This window comes from Lissotriton vulgaris, chromosome 6 (genome assembly GCF_964263255.1).
Source record: "Lissotriton vulgaris chromosome 6, aLisVul1.2, whole genome shotgun sequence".
In the NCBI taxonomy this organism is placed as follows: Eukaryota; Metazoa; Chordata; class Amphibia; order Caudata; family Salamandridae; genus Lissotriton; species Lissotriton vulgaris.
In genome coordinates this window covers 468,456,382-468,478,088 of record NC_141694.1, presented here as the reverse complement: position 1 = coordinate 468,478,088, position 21,707 = coordinate 468,456,382, and positions in this window count along the sequence as shown.

The following is a 21,707-nucleotide window of genomic DNA, read 5'->3' as shown; positions in this document are numbered from 1 at the left end:
TCAGGCCTAGAATTCTCCAGTCAGTATCCATACACTGCTGCAAACACATTGTTAGTCCCCTTGTGCTCCTTTAGTGACTTTTTATCCTCATGTACTAATCCATTTACTGAAGGAAAACTCAACCAATTATAAATTCACCCAGTGTTTTTCCTTGTCATAGTCTAATTATTCAGTTAGTGGCCCAGTACTCATGCAGTGTGCCAGGCTTTAGGACATTGTCTGCTTCAAACCACTATGCACTATGCATATAAAGCTCTAACCACTTTTACACGTGTGTTTCAGGCATAGAATTTCACAGTCAGTATCCATACAGTCCAGCAAACATCCTGTCACTGCTCTTGCAATCCTATAGTGACCGTTTAAGCACCATGTACTAATCCATTCACTCAAGTAACTCTCAACCAATTATCAATTCACCAAGTGTCTCTCCTTATTCTACTCTAATCATTCAGTCAGTATCCATGTACTCATGCAGCGAGTCAGGCTTTAGGACATGGACTGCTTCAAACTCCTATGCACTATGCATGTAGTGCTCTAACTAAGTACACAATGGTGTTTCAGGCCTAGAATTTCCCAGTCAGTATCCATACACTTCAGCAAACACCCTGTCACTGCTGTTGGAATTCTATAGTCATCCTTTCAGCACCATGTACTAATCCATTCACTGAAGTAAAATGGAACCAATTATAAATGTACCCACTGTCTCTCTTTGTACTACAGTAATCATTCAGTTAGTATCCATGTACTCATGCAACAAGCCAGGCCTTAGGACATGGACTGCTTCAAACTCAATATGTATGTAGTGCTCTAACCACTATTTCACGTGTCTTTTAGGCCTACAATTCCCCAGTCAAAATGCATACACTCTAGCAAACATTCTGTCACAGATTTTGCAATTCTATAGTGGCCTTTTCATCTCATGTACTAATCTATTCACTGAATGCACCCATTGTCTCTCCTTATAGTACTGTAATCATTCAGTCAATATCCATGTACTCATGTAGCAAGCCAGGTCTTAGGACATGGATTGCTTCAAACTCATATTCACTATGCATGTAGTGCTCTAACCATCTAGAGACTTGTGTTTCAGGCCTACAATGCCCCAGTCAGTATCCCTACAGTCCATCAAACACCCTGTCACTGCTCTTGCATTTATATAGTGCCCCTTTCAGTTCCATGTACTAATCCATTCACTGAAGTAAAACGGAACCAATTATGAATTCACCCAGTGTCTCTCCTTATACCACTGTAATCATTCAGTCAGTATGCATGTAGTCGTGCAGTGACCAGGCTTTAGGACATGGACTGCTTCAAACCCCTATGCACTATGCATGTAGTGCTCTAACCACCTTTACACTTATGTTTTAGGCCTACAATTCCCCAGTCATTATCCATACAGTAGAGTAAACACCCTGTCACTGCTCTTGCTATACTATAGTGACCCTTTCAGTATCATGTACTAATGCATTCACTAAAGTAAATCTCAACCAATTATAAATTCACTCAGTGTCTCACTTTATACTACTCTAATCATTCCGTCAGGATCCATGTACTCATGCAGTAAGCCAGGTTTTAGGACATGGACTGCTTCAAACTCCCATGCACTATGCATGTAGTGCTCTAACCACCTCCACACTTGTGTTTCAGGCCTACAATTCCTCAATAAGTATCCATTCACTACTGCATTCACCCTGTTATTCTCCTTGCATTCCTATATAGTTATGTATACACCTTGAATTACATTTTCAATTAGTGATGAGAAAAGAAAGTGGTTAAATGATTTTATATACAATGTGTGTGTATAGTAATAGAACAGTATAATTTATTTATGTATTAAAATACATTTATTTATGGGTTTTTTTACAAATATGGTTAATCATCATTGAAATAAAGTTATCATGCCTAAAAAATTCAGAAAGAGAAAAAGGCAGAAAAAGGACATTTATTTTAAGAAAATTCAACAACAAATATTGGATGAGCAACATCATGTGGGAAAAAGAAAAAATTTCCATGTAAAACAACTAAGGAATTCATGAAAACACTTTCTAAGCCCACAAACAGTGTGCATAATGTGGAACCAAATGTGAATATTTCAACCAGAAAAAATAATAAAAATAACAGGAAAAGAAAAATTACAGTCAAAAGAAACGACGTTTGGTAAAAGACGAAAAAATCAGTATAGAGAAGACGTAAAAAACAATTTTATAATAGAGTGGTGCATCACTTGCTCAAAGAGGTGAAAAAATATAAACAAAGAGTACTGTTTTCTAAAAAGAAGAAGCATATTGAATCCATTGTTCAAAAGGCTTTTGAAGTAAAAAGGAAATTATTCATTTTAGTTTTAACTGGAATTGGATAACTAGATAACCAATCCATTTAATGAAGGCCAAAAGTAAGAGGAAAAGAGTAATTAACAAAACTATTTTTTGTTTTTTTGTTTGGGTGAATGCAAACACAGTTCAAGTTCAGAGCCTTTCTTTAATGATGAGAGCTATTTTCTGACCAATGATTTATTGCATGCAGTTGATATCAGTGGTCCAGCTTATGAGGTTAGAAATGGTTGTCCAATTGAGAAAGAGATAATGGTTTCGAGAAATGCAGAAGAAGTGTTAGCTGATGAAGTTCTAGGCAGACGTCCTAAAGCCCCAGTGTACACTTCGGATTGTAGTAGTGTTTGTAGGGTGCAACAAGAATCTATTGTTATTTTACTGAATTCCTTACGAGAATACAATAAAAAAAGTCTTAAACAAAAGATTAGGATGTTGTAAGGGCTAGACCCTTGCAGAGTTAGAAAAAATACTGGTTTGCAAGGTCATTCTCTGGCGTTTCTTTCTAGAAAAGTATGTCAAAGTGTTTTTCAGGATGTTAGCAGTACATCTTTCTCAAATACGGAAGATAGTCAGAAGATTGTATTATGCAAAAAGTACAGCACTAAAATTAAATGAGTTGTACAGTGCACTTTTGCATGGGTCAGTTTCAGATGTGAAGAAGGTTTGTGATGAAATTGAGTTTTGTAAAATTGGCCCTGAACAAGTGAGAGCAGAAACTGAGACATTAATAGAAGAAAATGTTGAAGAGAATGTGCAACATACTACTACAAAACATTTTGAGGAACAAATGACAAAGTTTAATGTGATTTCAGGTGAAAGGACAAATTATTCTAGTATTTGTTGTCAGTGAACTCACTACAAAAATCAGACTAGGACTGTTGATCTGTATTTAAAAAGTGAAAGAGAAAATAATGATAAGTGAATGGAATTTGCAACTTATTTGTTGGTAGAGAATTGTTTTGTATTGGGTTCTGATCAGCGTATTTGTAAATATTGGTACAATAAATTATATGAGAATAAAATGTCTGGTAGAGCTGTCCATAATAATCTGGAGTTGGTATCTATTCCTCCACAATTGATAGATTTAAATACCTATGAGTCTATTCTCATTCAATGTGTACACCCATTTTAAGCTATTGTTCGTATGGAGCCTAAAACAGGTAAATTGCCGCCTTCAGATTTACTGAGAGGATTAAAAGGAAGATTTGTATATTTACCTCTGTATTTAAAGATAAATGTTGAAACTATTGGTGTAGACTGTGTAGAAAATGAACCACTAGTCATTCTAGTTAATGGTGTGCCTACTAAGAGAAAGATAATCTGGCAGGAGTTAGTGAATGCTAAAGGTGCAAAAGGTGACTTTGTATTTGATCAAAAAGGATGAGTACTAAAAAAATGTGTATATGGAAGAAGAAGAAATACTTTTAGCAGAATATACTGAAATGTCAAGTGGACAAATTGAAATAGTGGACATGCATGTGGGCTGGTGGGTGGAACAGGTGCTCCCCATGGACCATGGCAAAATCTGGGAAGACCACATAATAATTTGGATCAGGTTTATAGATGACCTTTATGTGGTATGGAGAGGCACCGTAAACTTGGCTGAAGATTTTTTTTAAAAATGGAACCACAATAATTTGAATGTAACATTTACGTACAATATAAGCACATAACATTTCTGGATATAGAAGTGTATATATATGAAGGCAAGTTAGAAAAAAAGATTGCACAGAATGGGTGCAGCAGTCAACACAACCCTTCATGCCTCTAGCTTTCACCCTGGGCTTACCAAGATGAGCATTTTCTATAGTGAAATACTATGTTCAAGAAGGAACTGTAGCACCGATGACGACCTGAAAAAATGTCAGGATGAGATGGAATTGAGATTCCAACAAAGAGGGTATGGTGCAACAGCGGTGAGATCCCACACAGGGCAGCTAACAATATGAAAAGGCAAATTATTTTATTCTCAAAAGAAAATTAAAAAAGAAGGTGAAAGAACTACTAGATTTCTAACGACCTTTAGCAATCAGGAAAAGAAACTTTGAACACTGTTGAGAAAGAACTGAAATGTGGTCATAGCAAAAACAACAGTTGATGGACAGAATGCAGAACAATGTCATACATTCATCGCAGCACAGAGATCTGGGCCTAAATCCATCATTTTTTTGCTCACCATGCCATTCCAGTTTAAAACTTGTTTCCGGTCCAGAGATGACCTGGCCTGGCATTTCGGTCTGGACTGATCCCATGAGGCACAGGGTCAAGACTGATTTGCAGATGGCTGGTTCCAAACTGGGGTGGCATAGTGGGCAAAATAACAATGAATTTAACCAAGATCTTTTGGCAGCATTCCGCCCATCCTTTGTTTGCTGTGACATGTGGTAAAGGCAGATCTGGTAGTGGGTAAACTATTGCCGGAAAAACGATTAATTACATACAGAAGGGCATCGTCCATAAAAGATGCCTTTGTACAGAATAGCCCAATATTGATTGTTAGCAAAACTGGTTACGACCTCCTCAAGGCTTCAGTAAATGCTTACGGTGCAGGGCTTGCAGTATAGACCAAAATACTATGACATACCTTACACCTTACAGTCAAATGGAAATAAGAATTAAGGGAGCCTATAACTGTAAAACAGATTTAGCTATATATGTGCTGACATGTATGTGCAATTTAAGGTACCTGGGGAGCACCACATTGCCAGCACATAAGAGGAATCTGCAACATTTGAGGGTGATCACTAATGGAGATCGCACTTATCTTGTTGCATGCCACTGCTAAGTATTCCATAAAAAATAAACAGAGCATATGAAGTGTTTTGTGATTGATGCAGTACCCGTAAATAAAAGAGGAGGCGATCACGTAAAGACCTTGAGAGAGTTGAAAATTATATATATCATTGGTTTGGACTGCCGAATACATAACAGGTTAAACTACGATGAGGAATTTCCTTCCTGTTTTTAAACTGATGAACAGAATAGGTTTGTATATACAATATGTCCTGTATGAGAGAGAGAGGCCAAAACAACAAGAATGAATGAAGGGTAAAATAATCAGGAAAAAAACTTATATATAAGTTCTCTTTTGTCTCTTGACGTTTTCTGTTTTGTTTTTTGCGATTTATTTTTCCCCTATTCCAGGACTCCAGATTAAGAGATATAATTTAAATAATCTATATTAAAAGTCCATACAAAGGCACTTATCTGGGATACAGAAATCAAGCAAGGGGCAATATCATCACAAATTTTGGAATGTGCAATAAACAGCACAAATTGCATAAGGAAAATAGGTTCATAACTGTAAGAATTATGAAAGTTACAATGAGGCACTAGCCATTCATTGATTTTAAAGATGTGTTACTGGCGGAATTGTACTTGTGTACATATATAAATTAATTGCCAGCAATTATTTTAACACCGTGTACTTTATCAAAGAATTGTAAATAGTGGACAAAGGATAGCAAATATAACATTGAATTTGAATTGTAATATGTCTGAGGTATAGAGGAAACATGCTTCAATCAAAGTGCTGCTTCTCTGTCCATGAAAGTGCTGTGTAAAAAAATGATACAACGTGTACTTGTCATGTAATCAAGGCCATCTTTGCAGGCAAAACTCATTATGGCGGAAGGCAAATGAAATTTAGAAAAAGAAACCCACATGGGTGTCTGCTCTGTTGCGGCTTGAGGAACTATTGAAGCGAGCGAAGAAGTGATATTACCTACTGGCACTTACCAGTAGGTAGTTATAGTTACAACCTGTTTCCAAGGAAAAGCATTTTTTGATTTGGTAATAACTTTGGTGCTGTTTGACGAATCTTTGCAAAATTCTCCCCAAAAAAGTCTCTCCAGGTCAGCTCCTATCCTAAAAGTTTTGGGGTGATTCGTCAAGGGGGTGCTGAGAAAAAGGGAGGTTGCAAAACGCTTTTTCTACATGTTCATTTCTGTAGGAAATTTTGCAACGAGCTACAGCCTGACCTGCAGAACGGAATTACCCCAAATTTGGCAAAAAGGTAGAGCGGGGTTCAGAAATCGACCTTTTTATTTAACTGTTGTAAATCTGTTCAGTAGTTTTTGAGGAATTAAAAAAATAAGAGTAACAAAATCAAGTTCTCATTGGAAACTTTGTGCAAGGCTACAGCTAAAACTACTGAACGGAATTACCCCAAATTTGGCACAAAGGTAGCGCGTGGGTCAGAAAGTGAACTTTATTTTAAATGGTGTAAATCCAATCAGTAGCTGCTGAGAAATTAGAAAAATAAAAGTTTCTATTTCTGGGCGCAGGTTGACCAGCTGAGGCATAATGGTCAGGGAAACTAATTTTAGGATATTTAGAGGAGCAGGGTCCAGTGGGGAACCACTTTGATTGACTGTAGGACAGGTAAAAGTGTGTCTGCTGCTGTGGGGACAAACCAGTCTAATTTAGGTTTATGTGCTTGGGGTAAGACTTCAACCTGTTCAAGTGGTTCAGTAGTCTCTGGGGGGAGCGATGGGAGAGAGGTCAGAATATTTTTGATCTTGGTGTCAAAAAATTCAGCCAGTTCGTTACATCGGCTGACCGAAGGCTCCACAGGGGCCGCTGGGTCGGGGATTTTTAAAAGGGATTTCGCAATATTGAATGTCTCCCTGGAGGAGTTCGCGGATGACCTGATTTTATTGTCGGAGTACGTGGACTGTGCAGATTTAAGGGCTTTTTTATAATTGAGCATCAGGCGCTTGTATTCTAATTTCTTTGCAGGGTCAAAGTCCTTTCTCCAAGCCCTTTCAGATTTTTTTACAAAGTTTTTTTAGAAGGCGTACTTCTGTTCTATACCAGGGCGACAACAGTTTTTTCGGGGTTTGCAGGTGAATCTTTTTGGGAGGGTAGTGTCCAATGAGTCCCCTATCTATAGTGATAACTTGGAATCGGCCGATATGGGATCAGATCCGCCCCTTGGAGCAGTGCGCTCCAAGCTGTGCTTCCAGATTTCTAGGTCGAGTTTACACACACGCGCAGTGACATGGCGCACTATCACGCATGCGCGGCATATTGAACATAGTGTTCATGGCATTTCCGCTACTCCCGCGCACATGCGCACATGAAAGGGAACGCCCAAGACATCCGCGCAGAACTGGCAAAACAATCTAGGGATACAATTCTTCTTTGGGCATGATCCATTTTGAATTAAGTTGTAATTGAACTCGCAATTTGTAGTATATAAGGGGGCTAGTCTCCAACACACGGCATTACGTCGGAGCCGCGTTGAGGGGAAGGCAGCCTACCGGGTCTTGCTGAAACCGTGAGTTTGGTGCTTGAGGAACAATGGAACTATGTCTACATTACTCGTGAGTAATACCAACAAAAACCTGAATTGAGCTTTCTGGTATCCTTTAGGTTGCCGCATTGAGCAAGAAGACAACCCCCAATACCAAGCAGGGCTCATGAGGCCATCCAGCCTTAGTATATAAGTAAGCATTGATAAAACCAATCTTCCTCCTGAAATCCAACCACTAAGGAGAAGAACATGACTTATTCATTTAAATGAGTGTGTCCTTGTCTTCGTGTGTGTCGTTGTCCTTTTTATTTTCACGGTTCTAGACCTCATCTGGTCCTATACTACCCTTTGTCTTGAACAGGTTATTTTTCCCTGATCAAAAACTACGTCCTATTGTGATGGTATGATTTATTTTGCTCTGTCTCTTTACAGGTCTTGTTCTATGAACGCCAATTGGGCACAACAGACTAATATATTGTAACACTATTAGGAACATTACACCTAATTTTTGTAGAATACATTTTTGTAGAATTCACTTTTACATCTACAGCACATGTGAGTAAGGTGAGGAGAGTTGTGCATATCCTTATCCTGAAGAAGGAGTTTTAACATGTCGACGCACTTTCTGAGGTTGATGTACCTTAATACACAGTAACAACCTCACTCTGCACCCCTTTTAACGATACCAGCCGAGGGCCTAATACATTTTATTTTTCACCCTACGAGCCAGGTATCTTTTAACCATCACGGTTCACCACCTCACCACTCACACTTATTTTCCCTACACACACCAACACATAGTACACTTCAAGGGCTCCTACGTAGTCGTGAGTCGTAGCACGCCGCATCCCATAGAGGGGTGCGAAGACCCCAATGATGAAGCATGACACAAAGGGGCCTGTTGGTGTGTGAGGGGTATTCAAAACAACACTGTGTGCTCCCCACCATTATAGGGATCACTACCACTACATGAGTGGATTCCATTCTGTTTATGATTACTTGAGTTCCACTGAGTTAGTGCCACCAGACCTGAGCGGGTGTGCAGCCTGCGATGATGCGTGACCTTGATACACTAGCCTGGCTATCAAGACCCGATTTGAATTGTGAGCTCAGCTGAACTGTGTCTACGCCAAAGGCAGCTGGCTGTACAGACTTAATTCCTTGGCGCTGTGCAGCTGGATGTGCTGGGAGCCGGTGCTGCGTAATCCAGCGACAGCTGAGGTGGTTGCTTTGACACGTGGTGGGCCCTCTGGGTAACATTATGGTGGCGGAAGGTGAACAGAGAGGCTAAATTTGCTCAGCGGCGGGTAGTCACCTCTGGGTGGGGGCAGTGGATGCTGTGCAGCAATCTGGGTGTGCAGGGGTGGGCAGACACCTCTGGGCATCAGGAGTGGATGGGGTGCAGCTGCCTGGGTGTGCAGGGGCAGGACAAAGAAGAAGGCGTGTGCATTTGTATGTACCAATACTGATTCTGTACTATGTTTCAGATGAGTGAGCTTGAGTGCTGCAGTATGTCCTGGCACATTGTTAAAGATACACTGTTTCCAAAAGGAGACCTGTGAGGGTTTTGTCTGCAGTGTCAGCACTCACTCTCCCTCTCTATCTCTTCCTTTTTCTGTCTCACACTCTTTCTCTCTTTCTCTCTCTCTTCCTTTCTCTATCACTTTTCCCCTCTTTCTCTCTTTCTCTGTCTCTTCCTCTCTCTCACACTGTTTCTCTCTTTCTCTCTCTCTTCCTCTCTCTCACTCTTTCTCTCTCGCTTCCTGTCTTCCTCACTCTTTCTCCCTGGCTTCCCCTCTCTCTCACCCTTTTTTTCTTTCTCTCTCTCTTCCTCTCTCTCACTCTTTCTGTCTTTCTCTCTCCTTTGATGGGCCGATGATGCACAATCTTATCTTGCTTTTTGTCTTGCAGGCTGTGATTGACATATTATCGACCCCCCGACACAGGCCTCCGGCCACGTGGCCATGACTTGAATACAACTGAGTTAATGCCACCAGAGCTAAGTGGGTGTGCAGCCTGCAATGATGCGTGGCCTTGATACACCATCCTGGAAATCAAGACCTGATTTGAATTGTGTGCTCAGCTGCACCACGTTTATGCCAAAGGCAGCTGGCTGTACAGACATGATTCCTTGGCGCGGTGCAGCAGGATGCGCTGGGGGCTTGTGCCACAGAATGCAGCAATGGCTGAGGAGAATGCTTTGGCACGTGATAGGCCATCTTGGACACACACCGATAGTTGAAGGTGAGCAGAGAGGCTTGTGTGCACAGCGGCGGGCAGTCACCTCTGGTGGTGAGAGTTAATGCTGTGCAGCAGCCTGGTTGCACAGAGGTGGGCAGACACCTCTGGGTAGTGGGGGTGGATGAGGTGCAGCAGCCTGGGTGTACAGGGGCAGGAACTCACCTCTGGGTGGCAGGAGTGGGTAGGGTGAAGCTGCCTGGGTGCCCAGGGACTGGACAGCGATGACGGCATGTGCAGATGTATGTACTCTGCCATTACTGATTCTATACTATGTTTCAGATGAGTGAGCTTGAGGGCTGTAGTATGTCCGGGTATGTGGTTGGAGATACACCGGTGGTGGAAAGGGGAGCTGTGAGGGTTTTGTCCACAGTGTCAGCACTCGCTCTCCCTCTCCATCTCTTGCTCTCTCTCTCTCTCTCACAATCTTTCTCTCTTTTTCTCTCCCTTCTTCTCTTTCACACCTTTTTCTCTCTTTCTCTCTCTCTTCTTCTCTCTCTCTCTCTCCTTCTCTCTTCCTCTTTCTCACTCATTATTTCGGTCTCTCTTCCTCTCTCTCTCACTCTTTATTTCTTTCTTTCTCTGTCTTCTGGTCTCTCTCTCTCTTCCTTTCTCTCTCACTCTTTCTCTCTCTCTCTCCTTTGATGGGCGCATGATGCACATTCTTATCTTGCTTTTTGTCTTGCAGGCTGTGATTCACAGATTGTCAAGAGATGACACGCCATGGCTGTACCTACTTATATTTTGTTTAAATGAAAAGCAATAGATGACTGTGATTCTAATTTGTCCAACCTCACATGCATCTTGTTTGTTATAATTGCGCAACATCAGTTGATTTGGATTTTGGAACGTTGCTGTTACATTTGTTTGTCGGGGGGTCAGGGGGATGGTGGACGTGGGGGTGGTGGCGGGGATGGCGAGGCACTGGTTGGTGTCCGAGCTGCATGATCGTTGGCTCCATTGCATCTGTTGTTGTTCAGGTGTGGCTGTGGGTTGGGCTCCCTTTGCTGTTGCAGGTTGTAGTCCTACTTAACACCAGGTCAGAGCAGGTGTAAACTTCCTGGTAGTAAATGACCTTATCGCCTGCTTTGTATTCTCTTCGCCTATCTTGATGGTGGTTAAGAAAGTTGCAAAGTGGTGTGTTCGCTGCTTTTTGCCCGGAAATGCCTACTCTGCATCTTATTAGCGATATTTACCGGGGTCAACTGTGACAATGTTTTTTGAGGCTGTTATTAATGTTAAACTGGTGATATGGTAGGTTACATTTTTCACCATTTTGGCTGCAATAATGTGCTGTTAACTCAGCGATGTGTCCTTGACAATATGCCCCTCGGCGTTTTAAAGACCTGAAAAGTACTCAAGTACCGCGCTGAGAGCCGCGCATCCAGCGCGTTCACACTAGGGAGGCACTCTAGGGTCTTGACTCCAAACCTTTTTGAAAAAATAAAAATAAAAAGCGATCACTTTCATTAATTTACATTCGCCTCAGGACCCAATCCCCAGAGGCAAGCCCACATCTACATATATTTTTTTTTCTTGAAAGGGGACGTGGCCGTGTGGCCCCCTGCCAGGCCACTTCTGGACCCGGGACCACATTACACGGGCCTGGCCTCTCTTTTGGGGACTGTGGGGGGAGCCCTAATGCCCCCATGGTCCCGACAGCTCCCCGCCTCCTGCAAAAGCCGGCATTCCTTTTGGGCAACCAGAGCTACCAAGCTGCAGCTTCCCTTGCCCAAAAGTAATTCTCCTTTACATTTTCCTTCAACGTAGCAAACCAGGGTTTGCTATTATTATTATTATTATGTTTCTTATATAGCGCCTGAATCGACCCCCGAAGGGGTATCTCCGCGCTTGCCTTGGGAACCCGTCCTGGCTTTTCCCTGTGAGATAGCCCCTACAGGGCATCCCCAAGGTGAAAGCCAGGCATCCCGTCGCGGGGGGCCGTTGTGGAGATTAAGCAAGCTTAATGCCCAGAGTTGCAGAGTGTGAACCCATGATTAGGTCAGGCACCGAAGCGAGAATTATCGAGTCCATTGGCATTTGAGCTCAAGACCCTGCCGCGTCGGGAATTGAACCCTGGTCCCCGGTCTGACCTCTGCTTCAGGGTCTGCCTGCTCTAACCAGTGAGCCACACTTCTCCACACCACACCACACAGGGTAGAAGCAATGCTCCCGCCCAGTCATAGAAAACGGCAATGGCCCGGGGTGGACACCCCGGGACATTGATGGACTGGGCGGTGACAGTCCCCAGGGGCATCAAGAACTTCAGAAGGGGGCCGTGTGGCCCCCTCCCTCAATTTTCAAACCCCCTGGGTGGTGGTGGTCCTCGGGGCTGCGGGGGAACCGTGTACCCTCCAGCGCCTAATTTACATAGCCCTGAGGAGGTGGTGGTATAATTATACAATTGCCAAGGGTATCTGGCCCTGCTTATTTTTTTTATTTTTTCACCTGGATTCAAGCACCCACAGCGCATTTGTACATTTAAAAAATAACAATATTAATTGGGGGGTCCTTGTGGGACCCCTCGAACAGGCCAAGCTGTCAGGGTGTTTCTACCCTGCCCCTTATTCTTAATTTTTTACTTTCTTTTACCGTTTTCCTGTGACTCGGTTCTACTGAGTCACAAGATGGCTGCCAACACTTCCTGGTTTAGAGTGTTGGCAGCCAATTAGATTGAAGCGCGTGGTTGGGACGGTTCACGAACCGACCGCGTCCCTAGATATAAATATTTTAATTTCTTGATTTTCTCAGCAACTACTGAACAGGTTTACACAATTTTACAAAACTTCGCTTTCTGAACCAATAACTACCTTTCTGTCAATGTGTGGTGTAATTCCGTTCAGCAGTTCTGTCTGTAGCCTTGGCTAAAGTTTCCTATGGGAAATTGATTTTTTGACTTTTATTTTATGAATTTCTCAGCAGATTCTAAACGGATTTACACCATTTAAATAAAGGTTGCTTTCTGAACCAATCATTCTCTTTTTGCAAATTTGGTGTAATTCCTTTCAGCAGTTCGGGCTGTAGCCTTGGCTAAAGAATCCTATGGAAATTAACATGGAGAAAGCACTTTTTGGACCCCACTTTTTCCTCAGCCCCCACTTGACAAATCACCCCCAACCTCTCAGGATAGGGGCCGACCTGGATCAACCTTGTTTTAGAGAATTTTGCGCAGATTCGTCAAACAACACCAAATTTATTAGTAAATCAAAAAATGATATTCCTAGAGAGAACGCTTGGGAAACACTTGCCTTGGCCAGAATCGCTGCCGTGAGGGGAACGGCTCTTTAATCCTTCCAGTGAGTGCCGCCACAGCAGTGTGAACGCCGCCGTGAGGGGAACGGCCACCGAAGTCGCAGCAAGCCACCACCGCCGCAGGGACTACACTTCCCAGCTGCCCCGGCGGGTGTGGCGCGACCAACGTGAGATCATCGGAGCACCCCTTAAGAGGGAGGAGTGCCTCTCGCCCCGCGAGTCGCGCGCGGGAGCGCCCGGGGCGAAGCCCGGGCAAAGGGCGGGCTGTCTGAGGCCGTCCGAGGACGACGGAGGACGGGACGGGCCGCCCCACTTATTTCCTCGCTATTGGGAACTTTGAAGTAAGTTCATTATAGACATCTCACCCATTCACGCCTCGCCTCTACTAGGCAGCTATCCCTTATACATACTGCCATGTCCACAAGGGGCAGTCGCAGCAAGACTGCTGCAGGAGTAGGAAAGGTCACTGGCCCAATTGACAATTTCATCTCCAGGGCCAATGAAGCTATTGACCATGGGATATCTCTCTTGGAGCGCAGAGTTTCTTTGGAATTGGCTCAAGCCAAACGTTCTTCCTTGGGACTCCTCACTTCAGCTAATACCCCAAACAGGGACAACCCTGCTGATGGCATCCCTGTAGTTAGAGCTAGAGCAGAGATCCATACTATGCCTAACACTGTGGATTTATCAGCATCACAGCTACTATCGGAATCACTACGGAGTCTGGAAAAATCCCCAAACTTAGACGTCACTGATAATTTTAACACACAATTGGATCTCGTCACTAACTCCATCCCAGCTGCGAGTTTTGCTGAGAACCTGGCCACAATGCCTACTATGGAGTCCGAATCATCTTTCATCCCGATAACAGACACCACACATGCTCTTGCTACTGACCCAATTTTGATTATTGATTCTGACTTGACGGCCACTAACCTATCCCCTGCCCCAGAATCAGTCATTACACACACTTTGGAGGCCTTAACTCCTAACTCAAGGGCATCGCGAGGCTTAAGGGAATGAGCGATACAGAAACAGCCCCAAGGCTCAAACAAGCCTATATCCAAGGGGAACCCTTTACCTCAGAGAAAGCAGGGGAAATGTCCATCTAATAATTTAAAAAGGGGCAACAAGAAACCTAATACAGGGCTGGATCATAAAGGGGATTCGTCCATCATGGAGCTATTATGTAAAGACTGCCCCTCGACCAACCAACTAATAACGAAGGTCGGGGAACTTATAAGTGCACATCTAGCAACAATAGATAGGAGACTAGGGAACATAGAGAAACAACTACATGAATTAAGTACCCTAGTTAAAACTCCACCCACAAAAGGAACATCTGCTCTAGTGGCAGCCAAACCACATACTCAACAACCACTAGGTCAACCCGTAAAAAAAAACCCGTTGCAGCTTCTAACAACACACCCAAACCAACTTCACCCCCTAAGGGTGCTGCGAAAAAACCAACCGCATCCACTATAAACACAAACCCGCAAGGGAAACAACCTAACCCGTCACAACCAAAGGGGGAAGCACTAACAATTACAAGGACAGGAACAAAGGAAATCAAGATAGATTTCCCGCTAACCTGCCCCCTGGATCAAGCCCATATGTAGTGGTGATGACGGGAGTTCCCGAAACACCAGACAAAACTGACAAACCCACCTGGTCTTTATTAAATAAAGTCAGTTATTGGTTAAATAACAACAGACCTCTACCCCCATACTGCAGGAGTAAAATTCTAACAGTTAGGAGAGTACCGTGGGTGGGACACGAGACAAAGAAAACACATGGAGATTGTGTGATTATTAATTTCGAGGACCCACGCACGGTAGAACACATCTGTTCCTGGAGGAGTGAGGGGTACACCAAAGGTATAGAGACAAGGCACCTCTCTTTTTTCTACCCATCTAGGAACCATGGTAGGTTCGACAACCATGACCAGGCCTTCGATGGAGGTTGGTGTCAGGTGGGGCAAAGAGATGTGGGGAACAATTGGGGTGAGTGGGGGCGGGATAACTACAGATACCCTCAGAGAAATATAACAGGTAGGGATGCATACTGGGGAATTCCAGTTTTCAATAGATTCAGCAGCCTAGAAATGGTTGACTGACTCCTATCACCATTCTGGCTGCAGAACACTGAACTGGAGGGAACTAAACAGGGCTGCCCCACTGAGATCACAAAAATCATAGAAGTGCATGATAAGGAAAACCCTAGTACACACTTATCTCAAAGCAGTTTGAGGATGTCACCGGTAAGAGAAGAGCAAGCAGGTGGTAATCCTAACGGGCCCGCAATATCTGAACCCCGAGTTCCCCGTAGCCCCCAAAAAACCTCTGATACGCACATGATCCACGGGAAACCATACCCACATAAACAATCTAACAGCGAACTAAGGATCATTAGCTGGAACGTTGCCGGACTCCAACAGCGGGTGTCGGACCTGGAATGGCTAAAATTCATATCCGATAAGGACATAATAATGCTACAAGAGACATGGGCTACCTCTGAAACAGCTATAGAAGGCTTCGAATGTCACAGTGTCATCGCACAGAAGCCAGTTTTTGGACGTCCTATGGGAGGCCTCTTGATTGGATTCAGGATAACTTTAGGGGGGGGCTATTAAATTAATACCAACTAAAAGCCCGAACATCCAAATAATTGAGTTTACACGTAGGTCCCCGTTATACCTGCTTAACTTCTATAACAATGATTTCCATTCAATTCCAAACAGGAACTACATAGAATTATTTGAGAACCTAGCGAAAATAACCGAAGCCCTCGACAGCTGTGCGAACAACAGGATCATCCTAGCTGGGGATTTCAATGCTAAACTGGCCAAAACCAAAGAAGGTGATACTCAATCAGACAGGGCCACTAAACGCGGAAAAGAACTGGAAAGTTTCATAAATGCGCATACCCTGTTGGATATTATGGACGCATGTAAAACCAGTGAATCCGCATATATTCCAACCTTTAGAGGCAGAGACTTTTCTAGTACAGTGGATTATATCTTTATGTCTGTAGAACTATCAGATAGAGTCACCCAGGCAAGAGTCCTAGAAACAGCCTTTGGAGACCATAATGCACTGGAAGTAACCTTAAGACTAGGATCATCCCAAGCACCTGCTCGCACTCTGGGAGCTAGGGATATCACGCCTTCAACTAACATCCTAAGGCTGAAATGGAAAGGGGTGGACAGCGGTCGCATTATGAATACAATTATAAGTAACCACCAACCATTAGTTGATTCATGTTCACTTACCGATGGGAACCACCAAAGGATAGTCACAAACTTTGTAAACCTCTGTAATGTCATAAAGACTCTCCTAACTGTTCCCAACAAAAAACACAATGATGAGCCTAGGTGGTTTGACAGTCATTGCTCAGCGGCAAATAAGGCCCTCCGCAGGGCTCTAAATTCCAAACCCAGGAGCCAAACAGATGTGCGGACCGCCAGACAAACCTACAAAACAACTATAGGGATAAGGAAGGCCGCCATTGTGGAAGAACATTGGAAGGAATTAACTGCTTCAGCTGCTGTGGGAAATAGCGCTACCTTCTGGCCCGCTGTAAGGAAGATGCGGGACATGGGAAAACAGTTATCACCAATCAGCTGTACCATCTCAAGCCAGCAATGGGAACAACATTTTTCTGAAATATACGCCAACCCTGTGGCTTCTACATATGATCATAGTCCTGGCAGACTGAACCCACTAGACATAACCCAGGGGGAGGTCATCTTGGCTATTAATCAAAGCCTGGGGAATAAGGCGCCGGGGCCGGATGGCTTTCCAATCGACTTAATTAAACACAAGCCGGAATTTTGGGGACCCATCCTGGTTAATGTTTTCAATTGCTTGCCGTTGGTCCCTATTCCTGATACCTGGTCAACAAGCATAATAGTCCCCATCTACAAAAAAGGGGAAAGATCCGACCCTGGAAATTACAGGCCCATTTCGCTCTTAGACAACACCTTAAAAATCTTGGGCCGGGTGTTGTATAACAGAGTGAATGACTGGGCCGAAGAAGCAGGGGTGTTGGACAGATGCCAAATGGGTTTCGGAAGCAAGGTTGGGACAATTGAACAATGCCTGAACCTCAACCTCATAATTGGCAAACACACCAAAGCTAGGGCTTCACCTATTTACCTAGCATTTATGGATTTGTCGTCCGCATTTGACTTAGTGAATAGGTCAAAATTGTGGGCGACCCTTCTCTCCTATGGCCTTGACGAACCCTTGGTACATTTCCTGGCTTATCTACATGCGGACACTAAAGCACAGGTACGGATTGGTATGGAGGGTGAGATCTCCGGGGCAATCAAGGTTGAAAGAGGCGTCCGACAGGGGTGCGTTTTAGCACCCCTGCTGTTTATTATTTATATAAACGGACTGAGCGATTCTTTGAAAAAAACAACCATTGACGCCCCGAGAATCCAAGGGAGATAGTTACCCGCACTTTTGTATGCCGATGATGCGGTGATTATGGGCCTAACACCAAATGCCCTACGTGCTCTGGTCAAGAATTTTGCACATTTTATGGGGAATTTGACTTTGAAAGTGAATTTTAAAAAATCGTTTATTATGACTTGCGGTCCAGGGGCCAAACATCTTAATTCCATTTCCATAGGACAAGATAAATTGAACTCCACAAAATCTTTTCCTTACTTAGGTATGGTCTTTGCTGCGAACGGCCTGTGGAGTGGGCATCTCGCCCACGCCACGGGCAAGTTCTCAAAGACCATAAATTCAATCCTTTCCCTTCCACGGCCAAAGAGGACTGAAATAACTAATGCAATTGTGAAAATATACAGACTGCAATGTGTCCCGGTAGCAACCTATGGCGCTAAGATCTGGGGGATAGTGAAAGCACCCAGCCTGCAGACAGAAGAGAACCGGTTATGCAGGAAACTACTTGGAGCCCCAATCTCCTCATCCGGGTACATCTGCCATGCTGAACTTAACTTGCCTTATATAACTGATTTTATTGCTACACGGCCTGCAATATTCTGGCTGGCAATTTGCACTAATGATCGCGCTACCTTAACTCAGGAAATTGTGAAGGAGTGTTTAGCTTGTGATAAAGGCATGAGCATCCCGTGGCTTCGGGCAACACAGGAAAGCCTAAACAGCATAGGCAAAATCCATCTTTTTAACGACCCCCTTCAGATCAAGAGCACTGACAAAAAGGATGTAAAATTTGAACTTTACGCTCTTTATAGGGAAAAGAGGTTGGAGGAAGAACTGAAAAAACAAACTGTTAAGTCATATGTGAACAATGTAAACAATGACTCATCTCCACAACAAATTCCCTTATATCTAAGACTTCCATTGACTAATTGGGAAAGATCGCTATTATATCGCTTGAGAGCTGGGACTATAAAATACTCACTTTGCTTTCCAATGGGCCATAGTATAATGAACTCTGGAAATACGCCATGCCCCTGTCCCTGCGATGGATTCAGTAGACAAAATGAATTGCATTTCTTTTTTAACTGTAAATATTATATGAAATACATCAAATGGTTTTTAGCCCCATATTTTAAAAAACACAGACCAGTCTCCCTGACCCAATCCTACTCTATGCTTTTAAAACTAGAAAACAATGAATTGATTTTCCGTGTAAGTTCATTTCTGAAAGTTATCTTTTTTACACGTAAATCGGTGGAATCTCCTTGAAATGTTATGCGCTGTACAGTTCCTAATGCCTTTGCACTTTAGTAAATTGGACTGCACTGTAGTAACTGGATTACACTGATTGTTTACATTTATGCATGTATGCTCTTTTTGCAGTTTTCAACTACCTGTGAGAGATACTGTAATCATTTTTAACGTTTTTAATTGTGTCACTTTTATGGATTTGTTGAAATCCGAATAAAGTATTTTTGAATTGAATTGAATTGAATTGATATTCCTATGGAAACTCGGTCCTAACTAAAACTAGCTACTGGCGACCGACAGTAGGTAATATATAGATATATATCTATCTATATATATTCACTGAAAAAAACATAGGTTTCAGACATGTTATAGTTAGAAATTAGCATTTAAAAAATCTTAAAAATTCACTAAAAAAACCATAGGTTTCAGGGACATTATAGTTATCTGGACACTTCACTCTTAAAAAACTATAGAAATTTCACCATTATAGTAAGTTCAGCTAACTATAACTCACACCCCCGCAATGCACTGCTCATGAAATCACATATTACATCATTCATGTCATGGTCAGTGACAGAGATTTCCAATAGAAGCCCATGTTTACACCAGAAGATGGATTTCTATTGGAATTCACAAGGCCATATTATCAAGCCTATTACCGCCGCTTTAACTGCAGTTTTCTGCCGCTAAAACGCCGATAATTTTTAACGCCCTGCTTGATAATATGCCCGCTGGTATTTTTATGAAACCAGTGTGGTGTCCATTTATGGTGTTATCACTGTGTTACTGAGAGTGTGGTTGCAAATACTTTACACATTGCCTTGGATATAAGCCTGGCTGCTTGTGCTAAGCTACCAGGGGATGAGCAGGGGTTATCTAAAGGTGTATCCCTCTGTGCCCTGACTAGAAGTAAGGGTCCCTATTTGGACTAAGGTACTTACCTCAGCCAACTAAAGACCCCCAGTTCTAACACAGGGCCAAACCTTCCTTACTAATACATATTTGTCACCCCTGGGGTAGTCTCTGGACAGCTCAGAGGGCAGGGTGCAGTATATTCAAAACAATGGCCATGTACTTGTAGGTTTTACATGTCAGTTCATGAAAAACTCTTAAATCCACTTTGAACTTCTGCAAGGCCTACCTCTCCCACAGGTTAACATTGGAGTTATATATTACAGTCAATGAGCCATCATTTTCAAATGGGAAAAGGAAATGATAGAAACTTGGTTATTGTTTGACTGGGGTATGAGCCCTGGTTAAGCAGTAACCACAATCCTAGTCAGGGTAAGGGGTGGTCATACCCTAAATTAACCTGTGTTCACCCTCTGGTAGCTTGGCACAGAACAGTCAGGTTTAACTTGAGAGGGAGTGTGTAAAGCATTGTGCAACATTTAAAAATGTAAAACAGTAACAATGCCACACAAAATGATCCCACACCAGGTTAGGAAAATAGCTCTAATTTTAATAGAGAAAACAAGACCAAAACAACAAAAATCCAATCAGTAGAACCAGAGTTATTGACTTTTAACGTTTATAGTGAAAAATATTGTAAAAAAAAACACAAAGGGTTAATGGGGAATAGCTGATTGTGACAGACCGGGACAAAGTCACAAGTTCAGGCTGACTGCAATTGAGCACAGGCCTGCTACAGGAATCCAGTTAGGCCCGCTGGAGAGAGTAACTTCATCTTGGTTGCAGAGCACTGCGCGGATCCGTGTCAAAGGCCTGTCACACAGAGGAGGTGATGCCTCTGTTCTGAGATGTGGCGAGGCTGCGTTGTGAGGTCCTGTTGTGCTAATGTTGACGATCTGTAGGAAAGGGCCCCAACTTTTTGCCTAATATTGATGTACTTTCACTAAGTGTACCCGGGGCTCCTAACAATCAGGTACCCAGGGCCAATGTTTTTTCCCCAAACTGTACTGTTGTACAACCCAATTGGCAACACCCTGGCCACATGTAAGACCCTTGTAAGAGGTACCCTAGTTACCGAGGGCACTGTTACAGGGAAGGCCTCTAAGGGCTGCAGCCCTTATTGTGCCACCCTTAGAGGCCCTGTACCTTTAAACACACATACACACACACACACACACCGCCATTGCAGGCTTCGTGTTTTGGGGTAGAACAAAGTGAAGAGTCGACATGGAACCCATCCCTGTGTTCCATGCCTAAAATTCACTGCCCTGGCATAGGTTAGCCACACCTCTCGCTGGGTGCACTATACCAGTGGTGAGGGTACAGGTGCATAAGCCCCCAGCCATGTCTAAATCAATTCTTAGACGATGTAAGTTAGTGCTGTAATGCCAAAAAGACTATATGGTCTGGGAGTTTGTCATTACAAACTCAACAGCACCATAATGGCTTTACTGAAAACAGGGAAATTTGGTATCAAACTTCTCAGCACATTAAACTTAGTGATGCCCCCTGAAAAATGACCTACCTCTACTGTCCTTGCTGATGGCTGCTCACCAGCTGCCACCACCAGACACATTTATGGACTCCTGGATAGAGAGCTTGCCACTTTTGGGGTCCCGAAACAAAGCATATCCTGGGATGAAGTGCCAAGCCTCCTCCACCAGGATGGGTTAGGTCCACGAAGGGGAAGCATCAAAGGCTTGCCCCCTTTGTGAGCTACCCCAGCCATTTTCTGCTCCCAGCAACTGGCCCCCACTGGTTCTGAAACCCACTTTGGGTGGGAGAATTGGTGGGAAAACCAAGGTGGGATGAGTGGTGTGCCCCCCCTCTTTGCCAACCCCACCCCTCAGGTGAGGGAGGCGAGGTGAAGCAAAACTCTCAGACCCCACCATCTTGAAGATGGGGGACCCAGCCAACCAGAGTGAGGCTTATGCCCCCTCCCACTGGAGGGTGGCCTAATAGGGGCTGTACCCACCGCAAGGAATGGACCCATTAATCCCGACCTGCACCTGCCTGTAATGCCCCTAAAACTAGTATTTAGGGGCAACC